Source organism: Ovis canadensis, chromosome 1 (assembly GCF_042477335.2).
Source record: "Ovis canadensis isolate MfBH-ARS-UI-01 breed Bighorn chromosome 1, ARS-UI_OviCan_v2, whole genome shotgun sequence".
In the NCBI taxonomy this organism is placed as follows: Eukaryota; Metazoa; Chordata; class Mammalia; order Artiodactyla; family Bovidae; genus Ovis; species Ovis canadensis.
In genome coordinates, this window is record NC_091245.1 from 256,566,020 (window position 1) to 256,581,995 (window position 15,976).

General features: G+C 40.2%; 1 long non-coding RNA gene across 5 annotated transcripts in view; it reads left to right on the top strand.

Moving 5' to 3' along the window:
- LOC138426571 (uncharacterized) overlaps positions 1 to 2,532 on the top strand; it is a 79,655-nt gene extending 77,123 nt beyond the window's left edge. For all 5 annotated transcript variants that reach the window (XR_011251695.1, XR_011251698.1, XR_011251697.1 and 2 more), the window contains one exon: positions 1,256 to 2,532. This is a non-coding gene — a long non-coding RNA (uncharacterized lncRNA). The remainder of the gene's footprint in view (positions 1 to 1,255) is intronic.
- Positions 2,533 to 15,976: the final 13,444 nt, after the last annotated feature.

Genomic DNA, 15,976 nt, shown 5'->3' on the forward strand with positions numbered 1-15,976 from the left:
TGTGTGTGTGTGTGTGTGTGTGTGTGTGTGTGTGTAGGGGTGGAGAGCAGATTGGAGGGAAAGATTGGAAGCCAACAGCCCACTTCTGAGGTTGTTGCCATTGTCAGAGTGAGAACTCAGAGACTGAAATCAGATTCCCCAACCTGAGCTGCTCTTTAGAATCATCAAGGGAGCGTTTGTAATATACCATTGCATTGGCTTCAGCCCAGACCTATTAGATCCAAATATCTGGGGGATAGAACCCTGGCATCAGGTTTATGAATTTCCCTCAGTGATACTAATGTGCCTATAGGGTTAAAAATTAGTGGTTCTCAAACTTGAAGATGCATCCCAGTCTCCTGGGGGGGTTTGTTAAACAGAGGTCTGGGCTGGAGCCTGAAAATCTGTATCTCTAAGTTCCCAGATGATGCTAGTCCAGAGACCACACTTAGGGAATCACTGCCTTGCTTGTTCACCCCATTAGTTCTGGCAGGTTAAGCAGAGTGGGGGCTGTGGAACCAAACCTGGAGGGCCCCTCCCTCTGCACTTAACTGGGTTGAGCTGATGTATTAATGTGTCTATGAAATGATTTATCTTGTTGAAGATGTGAAAAATTCTAGTTAGCTATCTAGATATTTTTACCTTCCAGATATGTTTATTAGTTAAATTCTTAGACCTAAAGTTTGCCTTTCCTCAGGATAGTGGCTGCTTGAGATTTGATAAAGAAAGTCTAATTTTCAGTTTTTCTTGGTTTCCCCCCTTAGAGGATTTCTCCTACCTGTGAACTTGTAGAATGCAAGTACTCTGAGGGAAATGCTAAGATTTGAGTTATGATTTCAGATCTATCGTCAGAAATCAGGCTTTTAAAACAATCACAGTTATGGGGCATTTGATATAATACTCATTGCTCAAACAACTCCTGAAAATAGTCCAAGGCAATTTAACTTTTATTTCCTCTATAGAGCTTGTCACCATTTATTAATCTTAATTTCCCTCAACATCACATATCAGATAAGAGACCAATTTTTCTCCTCTGTTTCCATAACATTAATATTTAAATGGCAAAGTATGGCACTCACAAACAGCTCAGGAGGAGAGGAATATTTCTAGGAAGAAAAACCTGGATCAAATGCCACCTCAAGGCAATTTCTTTAAAAACCGCCCCAAATGAAGCCAAGTAAACATGCCCAGTATACCTTGCAGTACAGAATAGAAGGATGAAGAGGCATTGCCTGTGAAAGAACAACATTAAGTAAAATGAATAACATTGTTTCAGAGACTTCCCTTATAAGACTGAAGAAACATTCGGGGAGGTAGAGGCGGAAGGCGGTGCAGGTGGAGATGCTGGCAGAAGTCCTTCTCTGAATGCTAACACAGCTCACTGAAGAATCCAAAGCACATTTGCTGGTTGCTTTGTGGCTCCAGGAGGGAATTCAGTTTTATTACGTTAGATATCCATTTGGCATCACTCATATGTCAGGCTCTGGATTACAGGTGGCATGGATACCAAGACAGTTGAGGCACAGCAGCAGTCTTCAAATAGCTGATTGAGAGGATCAGACAAAAGCCCAAGTTGGGTGGGACATGCGCCAAGGAAAGATGTAAATATAATGGTGGGTGTGGAGAAAAGGGCACTTGCCGGGAGCCAGCGTGAGAAACTCCACCCATGGCAAAGGTCATAAGGAAGGAGGCTTCGGCATACGCAAAGGGGGGGTCGAGCCTCAGGAAACCCCCTGTTCCCGAACATCTACCCCCCAAACCAGCATCTGTTTTATGCTCTCATCTACACCTCTGACTTTACGGGGGGCTCTCCCCCATCACCATTTCTCTCGGAGGAGGAGTTAACTTGTAGCTCCAGTTAATAAAAATTCCTGGGCGTGACAAGAGTGTTTCAACTTACAAACTCCTCTGAAGGTTCTCTAGCCTGCCTGAGCAGGTTCGTCGGACAACATGTGATTGTTTATAGCCTTCCAACTGTGAGAGGCACGAGATGCTTTAAAACTTTCTAAATACAGACTCTTTTGAGAAGTTAGAAAATTATTAGTATAGTATAGTGGGTTGATTAGAAATTATATTGGTGAAGGGTTTTTCATTTGTTGAGCCAATATTTGCTGCTAAATCTCCATATTCCCTGCCCTTATAATGAATATAACTAGCATATAGGAGAAATAAGTATTAACCTTTAAGATTAATCGTGTTAAACCTTAGGCTAAGTAAATTCCTTTCTTGATTGTAACCCACTACACCCTCACCCTATAGGAATACAACTTTATTTGGAGGGTGGCACTTGGTTTTAGAAAAAATCACCCCTGGAAAAAATAAGTTTCCTGGTTGACTGACAGTCATCAGAAAGGGCCATAAAATGTCAGCAGGCCTCATGGCCAGAAGATGATGTAAAACCCCTAAAACCTTTGTATACTTTTATATGAAGCACCTGATTTTGACAAGGGTCAGGTCTGCTGACCCCCATGTGACTCTATATTCATCCCTATGTATAACAAAAAGTATATAAGCAAACCTGAAAAATAAAGAAATTGGATCAGTTTCTGGAAAGACTGATTCCCAGGTGTCGTTCTTTCTTTCCCCTTCTGGCTGAATTCCCATCTGGAGCATGGGTACTCACCACATCTACTTACTTGCCCTGGCTTCTAAGATCCATGAGGGAGGGAGCCCAAGGCAGGGAACCCTCCGATATTCAAACGGGTGCTGGTGGCCCAACGAAGATGGTGCAAATTCCTTGTCTTGGAGTTTTATTGGTATCCCACGTAAACTAAGTTATTCAGCATTTTTTTCTCCACTAATATTTCCTACTACACTGTTTCTTTCTAATCTCCCTCTATATGTTTAATTAAGCAATAATTCCTAGGATGCTGACTCTGTCCCCGCTTTGAATTACCCTGGATCCACTGGGGGTGGACCCCGGCAGGCAGTCTCCTATATTCTTGTCGTGCCATGCCATGCTCGTGCGCAATTGTGTCTGACTCCTTGGGACCACACAGACTGTACTGTAGCCCACCAGGCTCCTCTGTCCATGGAATTTTCCAGGTGAGAATACTGGAGAGGGTTGCCATTTCCTCCTCCAGAGGCTCTTCCTGACCCAGGGATTGAACCCGCAACTCCTGTGTCTCCTGCATTGCAGGCAAATTCATTACTGCTGAGTCAAGGGGAAGCCCTTACAGTCTTAGTGGGAATGTAAATTGGTGCTGCCACTATGAAGAACTCTATGAAGGTTCCTTAAAAAACTAAGAATAGAGCTACCATATGATCCAGCAATCCCATTCCTGGGCTTATATCTAGAGAAAACCACAATTGGAAAAAATACTTGTACCCTAATTTTCATAGCAGCACTATTCACGACAGCCAGCATATGGAAGCAACCTAAATGCCTATCAACAGAAAACGGATAAAGGAGATGTGGTATAAATATACAATAGAATTACTCAGACATATAAAAAATGAAATAATGCTATTTTCAGCAATAGCAGTGGACCTAGAGACTGTCATACTGAGTGAAGTAAGTCAGGAAGAGAAAGACAAATATCAAGTGATATCGCTCATATGTGGAATCTAGAAAAAGAGTACAAATGAAATTATCTACAAAACACAAACAGAGTTACGGATGTAGAGAACAAACTTATGGTTACCCCAGAGGGTAAAGGAGGAGAGGGATAAATTTGGAGATGGAAATTGACACATGCACACTACTATACATAAAATAGATAACTTATAAGAACCTACTGTGTAGCACAGGGAACTCTACTCAATACGCTGTAATTACCTATACTGAAAAAGAATCTAAAAAAGTGGATATATGTATAACTGATTCACTTTGCTGTACACCTGAAATTAATACAACATTGTAAATCAACTATACTCCAACAAAAATTAAAAAAAAAACAAGGATATCATATCTTTTCAATATTTTGAGTATATTTAATAAAGTTTTTTAAGTGCTTTGCTAAAAATGAAACCAAAACAATGACAAAGTGGTGGGCATGTTATGGGGATGGTGGGTGGGTGGGGGGAGATTGGAAAGGCATTGGAAAGAGTTTTGGAAGAGAGGATTCTTGCAAATAAGAGATCAGAAATTTGGGTAAAGGGAGCAGAACTGATTTACTACATGTTTCCAAAGCATTCGTTGGGCCCTTACCTTATGTAAGGCACTACATTGGATTCTGGTGATGTGAATGTAAATAAGACTCTTTCCTGCTCTCAAGGAGTGGGAAAACAGGCAAGGTCAATTACAGTGTAGCAAAGGTTTCTCAGAAGAAGTCTTAAGCTGATTCCTAAGAGGGAATGAGGCTTATTCAGAAGAAGATGGAAAGAAGTGAGGAAAGGAAAGTATACTATTGAGAGAGGAGGTGGCAGGTACAGAAACCTTGAAGAGAGAGAGAACCAGGTGATTGTGGAACTGCAAGGGCCCATGATGGCTGGAGGATGGAGTGTTAGGACAGGCAAAACAGAAAGTGATGAGGAGATGTCATGGTGGCCAGGTCAAAAAGGGCCTATCTTTTAGACATCTGTCCACGAAGAGGGTTTAGACGTTTTCTACAAATTCTAGGGAACCACTAAGGGATTTTAACATGGGTACTGCGTGAGAATATCTAAAATTTAGACAGACTCTTCTGGTTACTGCCTGAAAGAGGGTTTGGTAGAAGGCAAGGTAGAATCAGTTGGTGGTTTAAGGACGTATGACAGTCAGAGAGGAGATACAAGATGGGAGCTGGTAAAGTGGATGGAAAGAAGGGTTGGATTAAAGTAATATCAATGAACTAGAGTCAATAGGCTTGATCGGCTGAGAGGATGTATGGTAGGAGAGGGGGAGTTAAAAATGACTCCACATTTTTTGGGTTGGGCCACATTGATGGTGGTACCATTTATAAAGTCAGAAAATAAAGTAGGAATGGGTGTAAGTTGAGGGAGGAGACTAGATGGTGTTGAGTTTTGGAACATTCATATCGAGAGATTCAAAAACCACAGTTGGACACATGACTTAGGATAGAGATCTAGATGGTGACTGAAGCTCTGGAGCCACAAGAGATCACCCAGGATGAGTGTAGGATGAGAAGAAATAAGAAAAGCATGCTTTCTATTACCACTTCTCTGTATAAAATTATGGTTCTAGGTGGTTCAATAAAGTAAGAAAAGGGTATTAGAAACATAGGGATTGGAAAAAAGGAAATAAACAGTCTTTATTTGCAGATTATATAATAATTTACATAGAAAACCCCAATTACTCTGAAGATAAATTTTTAGAAATAATAGGAGAGTTTAGTAAGGTATAAGATTAATATAAAGATCAGATGCATTTCTCTATACCAGTGAAACCTATAAGACACAATTAAAGATAAAATAACACCTACAAAATTATCATAGAATATGGAGAATGTAGGAATAATCTAATGTAATGATGTAAAAGACTTCTATTGGGAAAATTATTATATAAAATTTTCTTCGGCACTGTTAAAGAAGGCCTACAATAGAGGAAGATATTGTATGGTGGCTAAGACAATGTCATAAAGATTTCAATTATTTTCTATAGATTCAGTGTATTTCTGATCAAAATCTCAGGCTTTTTTTCATGTATTTGACAAAATTTTTTCAAAAGTCATGGAAGGGGTAGAGGGCCAAGAGTAGTCAGGTTATTTCTGAAAAGAAAGAGCAGAGAGAAAGGACTGTGAACTGGCAGAGGAATAGACAACAGAGCAGAGGATTAGATTAGAGAATCACAGGTGAAACTATGGTTTCACATGACAGAAGCGACATATCAGATTAGTAAGAAAGAAAAAGTGACCAATCAATGGAGCTGGGAAGCATTAGTTATCCATTATCGATATAGAAAAAGATAAAATTGAATCCTTGTCTCACACTGTATCAACTCCAAATGGGTTAAACCAATACAATATTGTAATTAGCCTCCAATTAAATAAATTTAAATTAAAAAAGATTTAAAGATACCTTAAATAAACTGAAAGATGAGCTATAAAATTGGGTAAATATTCATATTAGACAAAATTGCAAAGGACTGGCATCAAAATATGTAAGTGAAGTGAGTGAAAGTCTCTCAGTCGTGTCCAGCTGTTTGCAACCCCATAGTCTATACAGTCCATGGAATTCTCCAGGCCAGAACACTGGAGTGGGTAGCTTTTCCCTTCTCCAGGGGAGCTTCCCAACCCAGGGATTGAACCCAGGTCCCCCACATTGCAGGCAGATTCTTTACCAGCTGAGCCACAAGGGAAGCCCAAGAATACCAAAGTGGGTAGCCTGTCTCTTCTCCAGCGGATCTTCCAGATCCAAGAATCCAACAGGGGTCTCCTGCATTGTAGGCAGATTCTTCACCAACTGAGCTATCAGGGAAGCCTTCAAAAAATGTGTAAACAACTCCTACAAATTAATAAGAAAAGCACACAAACACATATTCTCCAATAGAAAAATGGGAAGAATACACAAACAGTAAAATTACTACGTGACCAATAAATTTGTGAAGATTAGTGACCAAGGAAATGCAAATCACAACTACTATGAGTTATCATTTTACATTTATTGAATTAGGTAAAAATGAAAATGTCTGATAATGCCTAGTAGGAGTACAATAACTTTGGAAAAGAGTTTGACGTTGTTAAAGTGAAACATGTGATCAGTTTAGAAAACAGTATAGCATTGTCTTCTAAATTTGAATGTTCACATATCCTGTAGCTCCAGCAATTCAACTCAGGCATATAATCTAGAAAAACTCTTGCACATGTATAGCAGGATACATGTAGAAGAATGAGCATGGCCTCATTGTTCACAACAGAAAAAACCCAGAAACAATTTAAATGCCCAGTATTAGGAGAGGGGGAGAATAAATGGTAGTATATTCACACAGCAGATTATTATATGTCATTATCCAAAAAGAAACGAACAGTATCTTGCAACAATATGGATGAATCTAGATAACACCGCATTAAAGAAAAAAAGTAATTCTCCAAAGGTTACTTACAGTATGATATCTCCTTAAAAAAGTAAAGTAAAAATACTGATACATATGTACATCTATATATATAAAACATGTATATATATATATATGCACATGTGTATATGGCAAACGTTTTACATATAATATACATTATATATGTACATATATAATGCATATAAAGGTAGTAAAACCATATACAAAGAAAGCAAAGGGAATGAACCTGGGATTTGAAAGGATGCTTATCTCAGGTGGGGAAAGGAAGGAGGAGGATGGAATGGGGGGGAAATCACATGGTTAGATGTAGATCCTTGTCGAGGTTCTAATGCTATTTGCACATTTGTGAATGCTTAATACATTATTAAAAATAACCAAATAAAGATACCTGAGGCTTGGACCAATGAGAAGATCATCAATCAAGGATTATGATGAATCCAGTACTGTGCATCCGAGGTCCAATTAGAGAAAAATAATTTTCTTGAATGAATGAATGAATCAAAAATCATCAGTGATGGTGATCAGAGACAAACCTGATACAGGCAGAACTTTATCACACTACTGAATTGTATAATAGAATGTACTTGCTAGGGCATCTCTTTAGGGGATTATAAATAAACACAAGGAAATTTAGGAAGAAAAAGTTATTAGGGTAAGCTATGCTTTGTCTAGAAATGTCCCTGGGTCATTTCTAAAAATGATACTGCTTGCCATTCCTTTATAGCTTCAGTGATACAGTCCTTTCACCCTTCCTCTTGTGTGTTTTTCCTCTGCAATTAAAGAGAGCTGTGGGACATCCCTTGTGGTCCAGTGGTTAAGAATCCACCTGCCAGTGCAGAGGGCGTGGGTTCAGTCTCTGGTTGGGGAACTAAGAACCCACATGCCTTGTGGATAACTGAGCCCTTGGCTGCAACTTTGGAGCCCCCTGCACCACAACTAGACAGAAGTCCACGTGTCACAACTGTAAAAGCCCACGTGCTGCAACAGAGAGCTCGCCACAGCGTAAGATCCCAAATGCTGCAACTGAGACCCAACACAGCCAAGCAAATACATACATATTTTAAAAAGTGAGCTGTTACTGGATGACTTACAATTGAATTACATGATCTAAGTCATGTGGACCAAATATTTAAAGCACAGCCTTTCTATTTCAGATCGTTTTAAATAGTGAGAGCATCCAGAGAATTAACAACTCCCTAATTTCTAATACGGTACTTTCAGAGTAAATAAAATTTTATACAAATAATTTTCCTTCTCACCATAGTTAACAACTAAAATTTGAGCCAACTTAGATTCTACCCCTGGTGTTTTATTAGACTGTTTTTCTCTCATCCTGAATCTTGTCATGGTGTAGTTGGGCTGCTTCATTTGAACGCCCCTCCCCCCGGCTCCCGCTGTGGCCTGCCCACTTCATATGACTATCACGGACCCTAGTAATGGGATTTTCTCAGCTCGTGGAAGGGGAGGCTACCTATGGTTGACTGTTGACCCAACTTTATGAGAACAATTCAGAAACAATTCAGTTTTCCTGTTATACAGCAACACCTGTACTTTACCTGCCCTAGTGAGTTGTTCCAAGGAATAAGGAACTAGAAAGGAAAACTCTTCAGAAAGAAATAGTCTTAAACATCCATCAAGTCATTTGTCCCCATGGCTTCTTTTCAAGAAGGAACTTTTCTCCTTATGGCTACGATGAACTCTAATGGATTTATTCACATGTGTTTGCCTCCACTCTCCTATTTTGAGGCAGAAGTGTGCTAGGGAGTAGGGACGTGTGTGGTGGGAATCAGAACACCTTCCTGGCTGGGTTCAGGCTTTCTCATGGCAAAACACTCTTTGGTTCTGAACTTTTCTTTTCTTCCATTAAAAACAGCCAGCCAACCACCAACTGGTAGTTTCCATTTCTCCAAAATTGTGCCTGGACATTTGGGGTTTGAGGTAGAATTATGTCTTTTAGTTGCCTATTTAATTTCTTGCTTTTTTCTAGTTAGTAGAGTATCTGTGTGGGTATGTGTGTGTGCTCGGTCAGTTGCTGTCTAACTTTGCAACCCTGTGGACTGTAGCCGGCCAGGCTTCTCTGTCCATGGGATTTTCCCAGCAAGAATACTGGAGTATGTTGCCATTTGCTCCTCCAGGGGATCTTCTCCACCCAGGGATCGAACCCATGTCTCCTGCATTGGCAGGTGAATTTTTTACTTGTCCTTGTAAAGGATCTGCTGCTGCTGCTGCTGCTAAGTCACTTCAGTCGTGTCCAACTCTGTGCGACCCCATAGATGGCAGCCCACCAGGCTCTGCCGTCCCTGGGATTCTCCAGGCAAGAACACTGGAGTGGGTTGCCATTTCCTTCTCCAATGCATGAAAGTGAAAAGTGAAACTGAAGTGGTTCAGTCATGTCCGACTCTTCACGACCCCATGGACTGCAGCCCACTGAGGAAGCATCAAAAAAAAAAAAAAAGAATGCTAACCACGTATGACACAGATGCCCAACTTCGCTGCTGTAAATTCCTAAGTTTCTGCTGTGAAATCCCTTTCATTTATTTATTAAAGCTCTTTTTTTTTTAAATGTGAGTCATTTTAAAAGTCTTTATTGGATTTGTTACAATATTGTTTCTGTTGTATGTTCTGGCCTTTTGGCCATAAGGCATATGGAATCTTGGCTCCTCCTTGACTAGGGATTGAACACATACCCTCTGCTTTTATGGCAAACTCTTAACCATGGACCACCAGGGAACTCCTTATGAAATCCCTTTTAGATCTTACTTAGATTTCATTTTAAATATCTCTTGAAAAGGATAAATGTTTGTTCAGATATTGACCATGGAAACGTCATTTCCAAGCAGATAAAATGTTCCACCAGATTGCAAGCCCTTGAAGGAGAGGGTTGTGCTTTATATGACTATCTCCTTGGTGCCTAGCTCCAGGCATGATATCTAGTAAATTTTAGAGACTGGAGGAGAAATTGAGTAATATGGTGACCTCATAGCCTGGATATTGGAATCATACCCTGCCAATCTTCTCTATCTTCCAAAAGTCTTCTTGGGGATGTTAATTGAAAGTACTACTTGGGTAAGCAACTTAAGTCCCGGTTGATAAAACTGGGGAGGAGACAGTGGGGCCTCTCACCTCTCCAATGCTCCCTACCCTGAATCTTGGGACTATAATGCTCAGGCATGCCTATGAAGAGATAGACAAAGAGCAGAGAGAAGTGGCTTATCTCAAGAGAGTCTCTGGAAACATTTTCCAGCCAGCCCTCAGAGTAGAAGAGGAAGAATAATAAGGCTGATTGACCCATGCAGACCTACTGGGGTCTGAGGCAGAAAGGTAAGCAGTATACCTAGGTGCTGACTTTTACAGCAAAGTAATCCTGCCTGTCCGAAAAAAAGTGGTCTCACCAGATGTTCCAATCAACCAAGATGAGCAATTCCTCCTCTTTAAGGGAAGAGCTAACAAGAGAAGCCGTCAAAAGGGAACAAAGGTGGTAGAGAGCCCTCTCCCAGGGTGAGCACTTAATACGTGTTTGTTAAAAGAACGAATGAAGTCAGTCAGTGTTGCTAAGGAGTTGTTACTATGAGAAATACCATTTGCATGCAAATTTTACATTATTAGCAATGAGGAGCCTCTAGCAAGTAGCCTGATGGAAGGGCCAATATGTTGCTTTTTTGAATAAGACATGGATGGAGAGGAATACTGCTGGTATTCTGCAGAGCCCGAAGAAGAAACTTGGCTGTAGTTATGTTACTTTAAGACTGTGAGGTCAAGTAGGTAAATTCTGGAGGCACTAAAGAAACAGGAATGGATTTCATGTGAAAGCTCAGAATATTGGATTTCCAATTCTCTTCTCCAATTCAGTCTCTTTTTCCCCACGCATGGAAAAAAGAATATTTAGGTCCCAGTTCCTATAAGATGTCAAATTGAGCCAAAGCTAGTTGTGATGCTAGGCTTATACATTTAAAAGCTAATGGAAACTGAAGACAAATAAGGAAAAAGTATGCAAATGATTAAAAAGTTTAGAAATACTTGGAGTGGAAGTTATGCTATACAAAGGAGATATATATTTATTTGGGAAATATATATTTGGGGAAGTGTTTATTTCAGCTAAAACACAGCCAAAGAAAGGTCTGACATTACATCAAGGCAAATTTAGGATTGGGAGAACTTTCTGATAAGGATTATAAAAAAATCAGAGGTGATAAAAAATTATTTTTTGAATAAATGATCAGGTCATGGAATCATTCTTTAAAACTTTTTACAGTACATATTGCTTTGCATTTTTGATGTATAGGAATCACAAAAATTGACCAGATGATTTCTCATCTCCCTTCCAGCTCTTTAATTCTACAAATGGCCCAGAGTGATTGATTATTAATCCCATACTCTAAAGAGTACATAGAGGCCACAGGTAATCTCATCTTTGCAGCATGTATCCACACTTACTCCCTGGTTTTCCACCAGAAACATTTAGACTTTTTCTCCATTGGAAAATTGCTATCATTGTTTGCTCTCTATAGTGCTATTATTTATTCTAATCACTGAGGCTGTGTTACGCAGGTCCCTCTGATACACATCAGTGCGAGTTATACATGTGCTGTAAGGAAGGGAAAATGAACTAAGCTGTAGTCAAATTGGTTTCCTAAATGATGCCACACGTTTTAACTGGAATTTGTGTAGTATTCTACTGGAAAAAAGAAGCTGCGGGTGGAGGGAAGGATTCTTTTGGTTTTCAGGCTGTTAACTGTAATTAGCCTGGTTTCTGAGATGTAATTATCTTGCAATCTCAAAGCAAACACCCTGGAGGAAACTGCACTGTTAAAGACAGCATGGCATTAAAAATAAATTATTACCCTGGTGCCTGCTATTGCTGCTTATGCTTTGTGATTTGTCGGGGTTTCCGTTAGCAAGTGCTTGTTTAGGGCTGGAGTTGTGCAGCCATGTTGCCACTGTTTGTGCTAGAGAGGTGGGAAGCGTGGTTTGCTTCATTGTAATAATGATATGAAAACTTCCATGGTGGCGAAGGCTTGTGTGGTACCATCCATGTTTCCTTACTGATCACCAGTCACCGAAAGACCCCAGGATCAGGGAGAAGGAGCACTGGGAGTCCTCTTAACCTGCTGACGTGGATGGATGAGTAGAGTGAAAGTGAAAGTGAAGTCGCTCAGTCGTGTCCGACTCTTTAGCCTACCAGGCTCCTCTGTCCATGGGATTTTCCAGGCAATAGTCCTGGAGTGGATTGCCATTTCCTTCTCCAGGGGATCTTCCCAACCCAGGGATCGAATCCAGGTCTCCCGCATTGTAGACAGATGCTTTACCGTCTGAGCCACTAGGGAAGTCGGATGAGTAGAGAGGAGCGTTTTAATCCAAAGGTCAGGCAATTCAAATTATCCACCAGGAAAAAATTCAAATTCTTTGGAGATAACTGAGAGGAAGCAAGAATCATTCCCCCTATTTTAGCACCAAGCATTGAGGGGTCATGAATCATCATCACTGACCAATGACAGAGGCTGGAAAGACCACACATGTCATGGGGTTTGAAATCAAAGACTTGTAGGTTTGAACATAGGATTGCACAGCTTGTATACTGCACAGAGTGTCCCCACTGAGCGGACAGGTGGAGGCTGACATCTCACCAGTGCTCCCTGACCAAGCTGTGTGCTCCCAGGGCTTCATCCACTCAGGGGAAGGGTACTTTTTTGCAATTTGCCTATTTCGTGGGGAATGCTGTATAAAATTTATCTGTCCAGGATATTTTACAAAGATGCTATATAAGCCACTATTTATGCTCCGTGTGATTTTGATCAAATTATTTATTCTCTCTGAAACTCAGCATTCCCAAGTTAAAAAAAGATATTTGTCCTCCTCCTCTTCCTTCTGAGGATTATTCTGTGGACTCAAAACTGACTCTGAAAAGCTTGTGCTCAATAGGTGGCAGGAGTTTTGATGATAATAATGATTATGACCAAGATGATCATTATCATCAAGTGTTCTCTAGGTTGGAGCTTGAACCAAGTCCTGGGTCAGACACAGGGACCTACAAAAGGCATGAGAACTTGGCTTCCTCTCTTATAGAGCTGAGGGTCTGGTTGGAGGGGAAAGAGAGCAATAGGGAATTTACTGTGCCATGATTTTGTGTGGGTTCTGTTGGGTAAAATTCCACAGCCCCTGTAACAATTATCTTTGCTAATAACTCTCTGCTGAGGCTAGCATTTTTTTTTTTTGTAACAGAAGGGGAAAAATGGGGAAACCCTATAGAATTTGGAGTTGAAGATAGTGTATATAGTGAAGTCACTCTGTCGTGTCCGACTCTTTGCGACCCTGTGGACTGTAGCCTACCAGGTATCTCCCTCCATGGGATTCTCCAGGCAAGAATACTGGAGTGGGTTACCATTTCCTTCTCCAGGGGATCGAACCTGGGTCTCCCACATTGGAGGCAGATGCTTTAACCTCTGAGCCACTAGGGAAGTGATGCAAAAAGAGAAGATATGGGAGAGGAATGGGGGAAGAAGGAGCTATCAATAATTCAAAGAAGGCTTTGACTAACTAGAATATTTTCCTTTTCTTCCAATAGGCCAGGCTGAAATGTATTACATGTTTTTATTAGAAGAACTTCAGTTTTGCTCACGTCACTACTTTTTCCCTTAAATTTTATTTGTACCTCTGATGTTTCATTAAATGAATTATGAAATAGAAGGCAATTAAGTCCATCCAGGTTTATGTCTCATCATCAGGGATATTAGGTTAAATTTGAGCAGAGCTATTCAGTTCAGTTTAGTTCAGTTCAGTTGCTCAGTCATGTCCAACTCTTTCTGACCCCATGAATCACAGCAAGCCAGGCCTTGCTGTCCATCACCAACTCCTGGAGTTCACTCAAACTCATGTCCATCGAGTCGGTGATGACATCCAGCCACGCAGAGCTATTAATCACAGCTTATTAACAAAATATACAAAAACCCTACCCTGGTATTATGAGTTTTAAGACTAGAATAGAATGTATGCTCAAAGGTCCTTTCCTAGGTTGCTTTAACTTTGAGAGTGACTTTACCATATTGGTCCTATAGATGCCTTGTTTGATTGTTAAAGAATAAATGGCAAGAAGAAAGTTCACAATTTCCCTTTCAGATAAATCTGTCAGTATTTAATTGAGTTTGAAAAGAACGTTTGGAGTCAAGATTAAAATTTTTTCTTTGGTAGATTCTTAAAAAAAAAGAGAAATACTTTGTGAATAAACAATATCCTTACTCATTTATTTAACTAATATCAATTGATAAAATTCATGTCCAATAATATGAGCAACAGTGCAAATTACAATCCGTTCCTCCCAGAAGTTAGAGGGAATATGCATGGGGATTTCCATTCATAGCAAGATGGTGAGCTAATTGCCTTGAAAAGCCTCTTCTGACAACAACAAAACTAGGACAGTGAGTAAAATGAAACAAACATTCTTTCAAATGCATAGCAGGTTAGGAAAGAAAAGACTCATAGACCAAAACATGAAAATAAAACTGAAAATCAGACTGGCATGTAGGCACTCACATCAGCTGCCGTGGGATGTGTTGTTAGTCTCAGTAAGCAGATGACTTCAGTTTAAAGACCACAGGAATTAAGGCCTTGGATGTTCCTGTAGCAGGATGTTTGAACTGAGACCCTTCTCCCCTGTGCAAAGCCTACAAAGGGCTACGCTCTCAGTGAAATTGTGGTTGAAAATATCCACTTACTGGCAAAACAAAATAAAAAACGAAAGAAAGCGAAATGAAAAAACTTACAGAGAGGATTTCCTTGGTGGTTCAGTGGTTAAGAATCTACCTGCCAAGGCAACCCACTCCAGTATTCTTGGACAGAGGAGCATGGAAGGTCACAAAAGAATTGGACACAACTGAGGGACTGTGCCCACACACACTCCAATGGAGGGGACACAGGTTTGATCACTGATCTGGGAAGATTCCACTTGCTGCAGGGCAGCTAAGCACACGCATTGCAACTACTGAAGCACACAGAAGCCACCTCAGTGAGAAGCCTGTGCACAGCAACTGGAGAGTAGCCTCGGCTCACTACATCTAGAGAAAGCCCGCGTGCAGCAATGAAGACCCAGCACAGTCAAAAATAAGCAAAAAGAAATAATAACAAACTTATAGGAATACTTGGTTTGTTTTGCCTTGGGAAAAAATATCTCATGAGAATTCATAAGGCCATCCTATTATCCTTACCGGCATGATCCAGGGAATCCAAGCAAAAACATTAACATGAAATTGATGCCACACTAGTAAAACCTAAGGGGCACCATTCCGGAAGGACAGCATTTCAGTCCAGATTGCACAGGATTCCTACAGCTAAAGCCGTGCCAAACTCAAGATTATGATTCAATATTACAACATACACAAGGAACCAGTCCACCACAAGTGGACAACTCACTACAAGGGACAAAAGAATTAAGTGCCTAAAATTTCAGGTAACAGAATTATTGGAGGCATTCTCTAAATGAAATTATTTAAATTGACTAAACATGCAAAAAAGAAATAAAAATTTAATAAGTAAATAGTACCTATATAATTATCAGACAGTTTTTAAAATTTTATTATTATTATTATTTTTTATTTTATTTTTACTTTATTTTACTTTACATACTGTATTGGTTTTGCTATACATTGACACGAATCCACCAAGGGTGTATACAAGCTCCCAATCCTGAATCCCCCTCCCATCTCCCACCCCACATCATCTCTCCGGAACATCCCCATGCACCAGCCCCAAGCATCCTGTATCCTGTATCGAACATAGACTGGCACTTCGTTTCTTACATGATAGTATACATGTTTCAATGCCATTATCCCAAATCATCCCACCCTCTCCCTCTCCCTCAGAGTCCAAAAGTCTGTTCTATACATCTGTGTCTCTTTTGCTGTCTCGTATACAGGGTCATCATTACCATCTTTCTAAATTCCGTATATATGTGTCAGTATACTGTATTGGTGTTTTTCTTTCTGGCTTACTTCACTCTGTATAATCGGCTCCAGTTTCATCCATCTCATTAGAACTGATTCAAATGTATTCTTT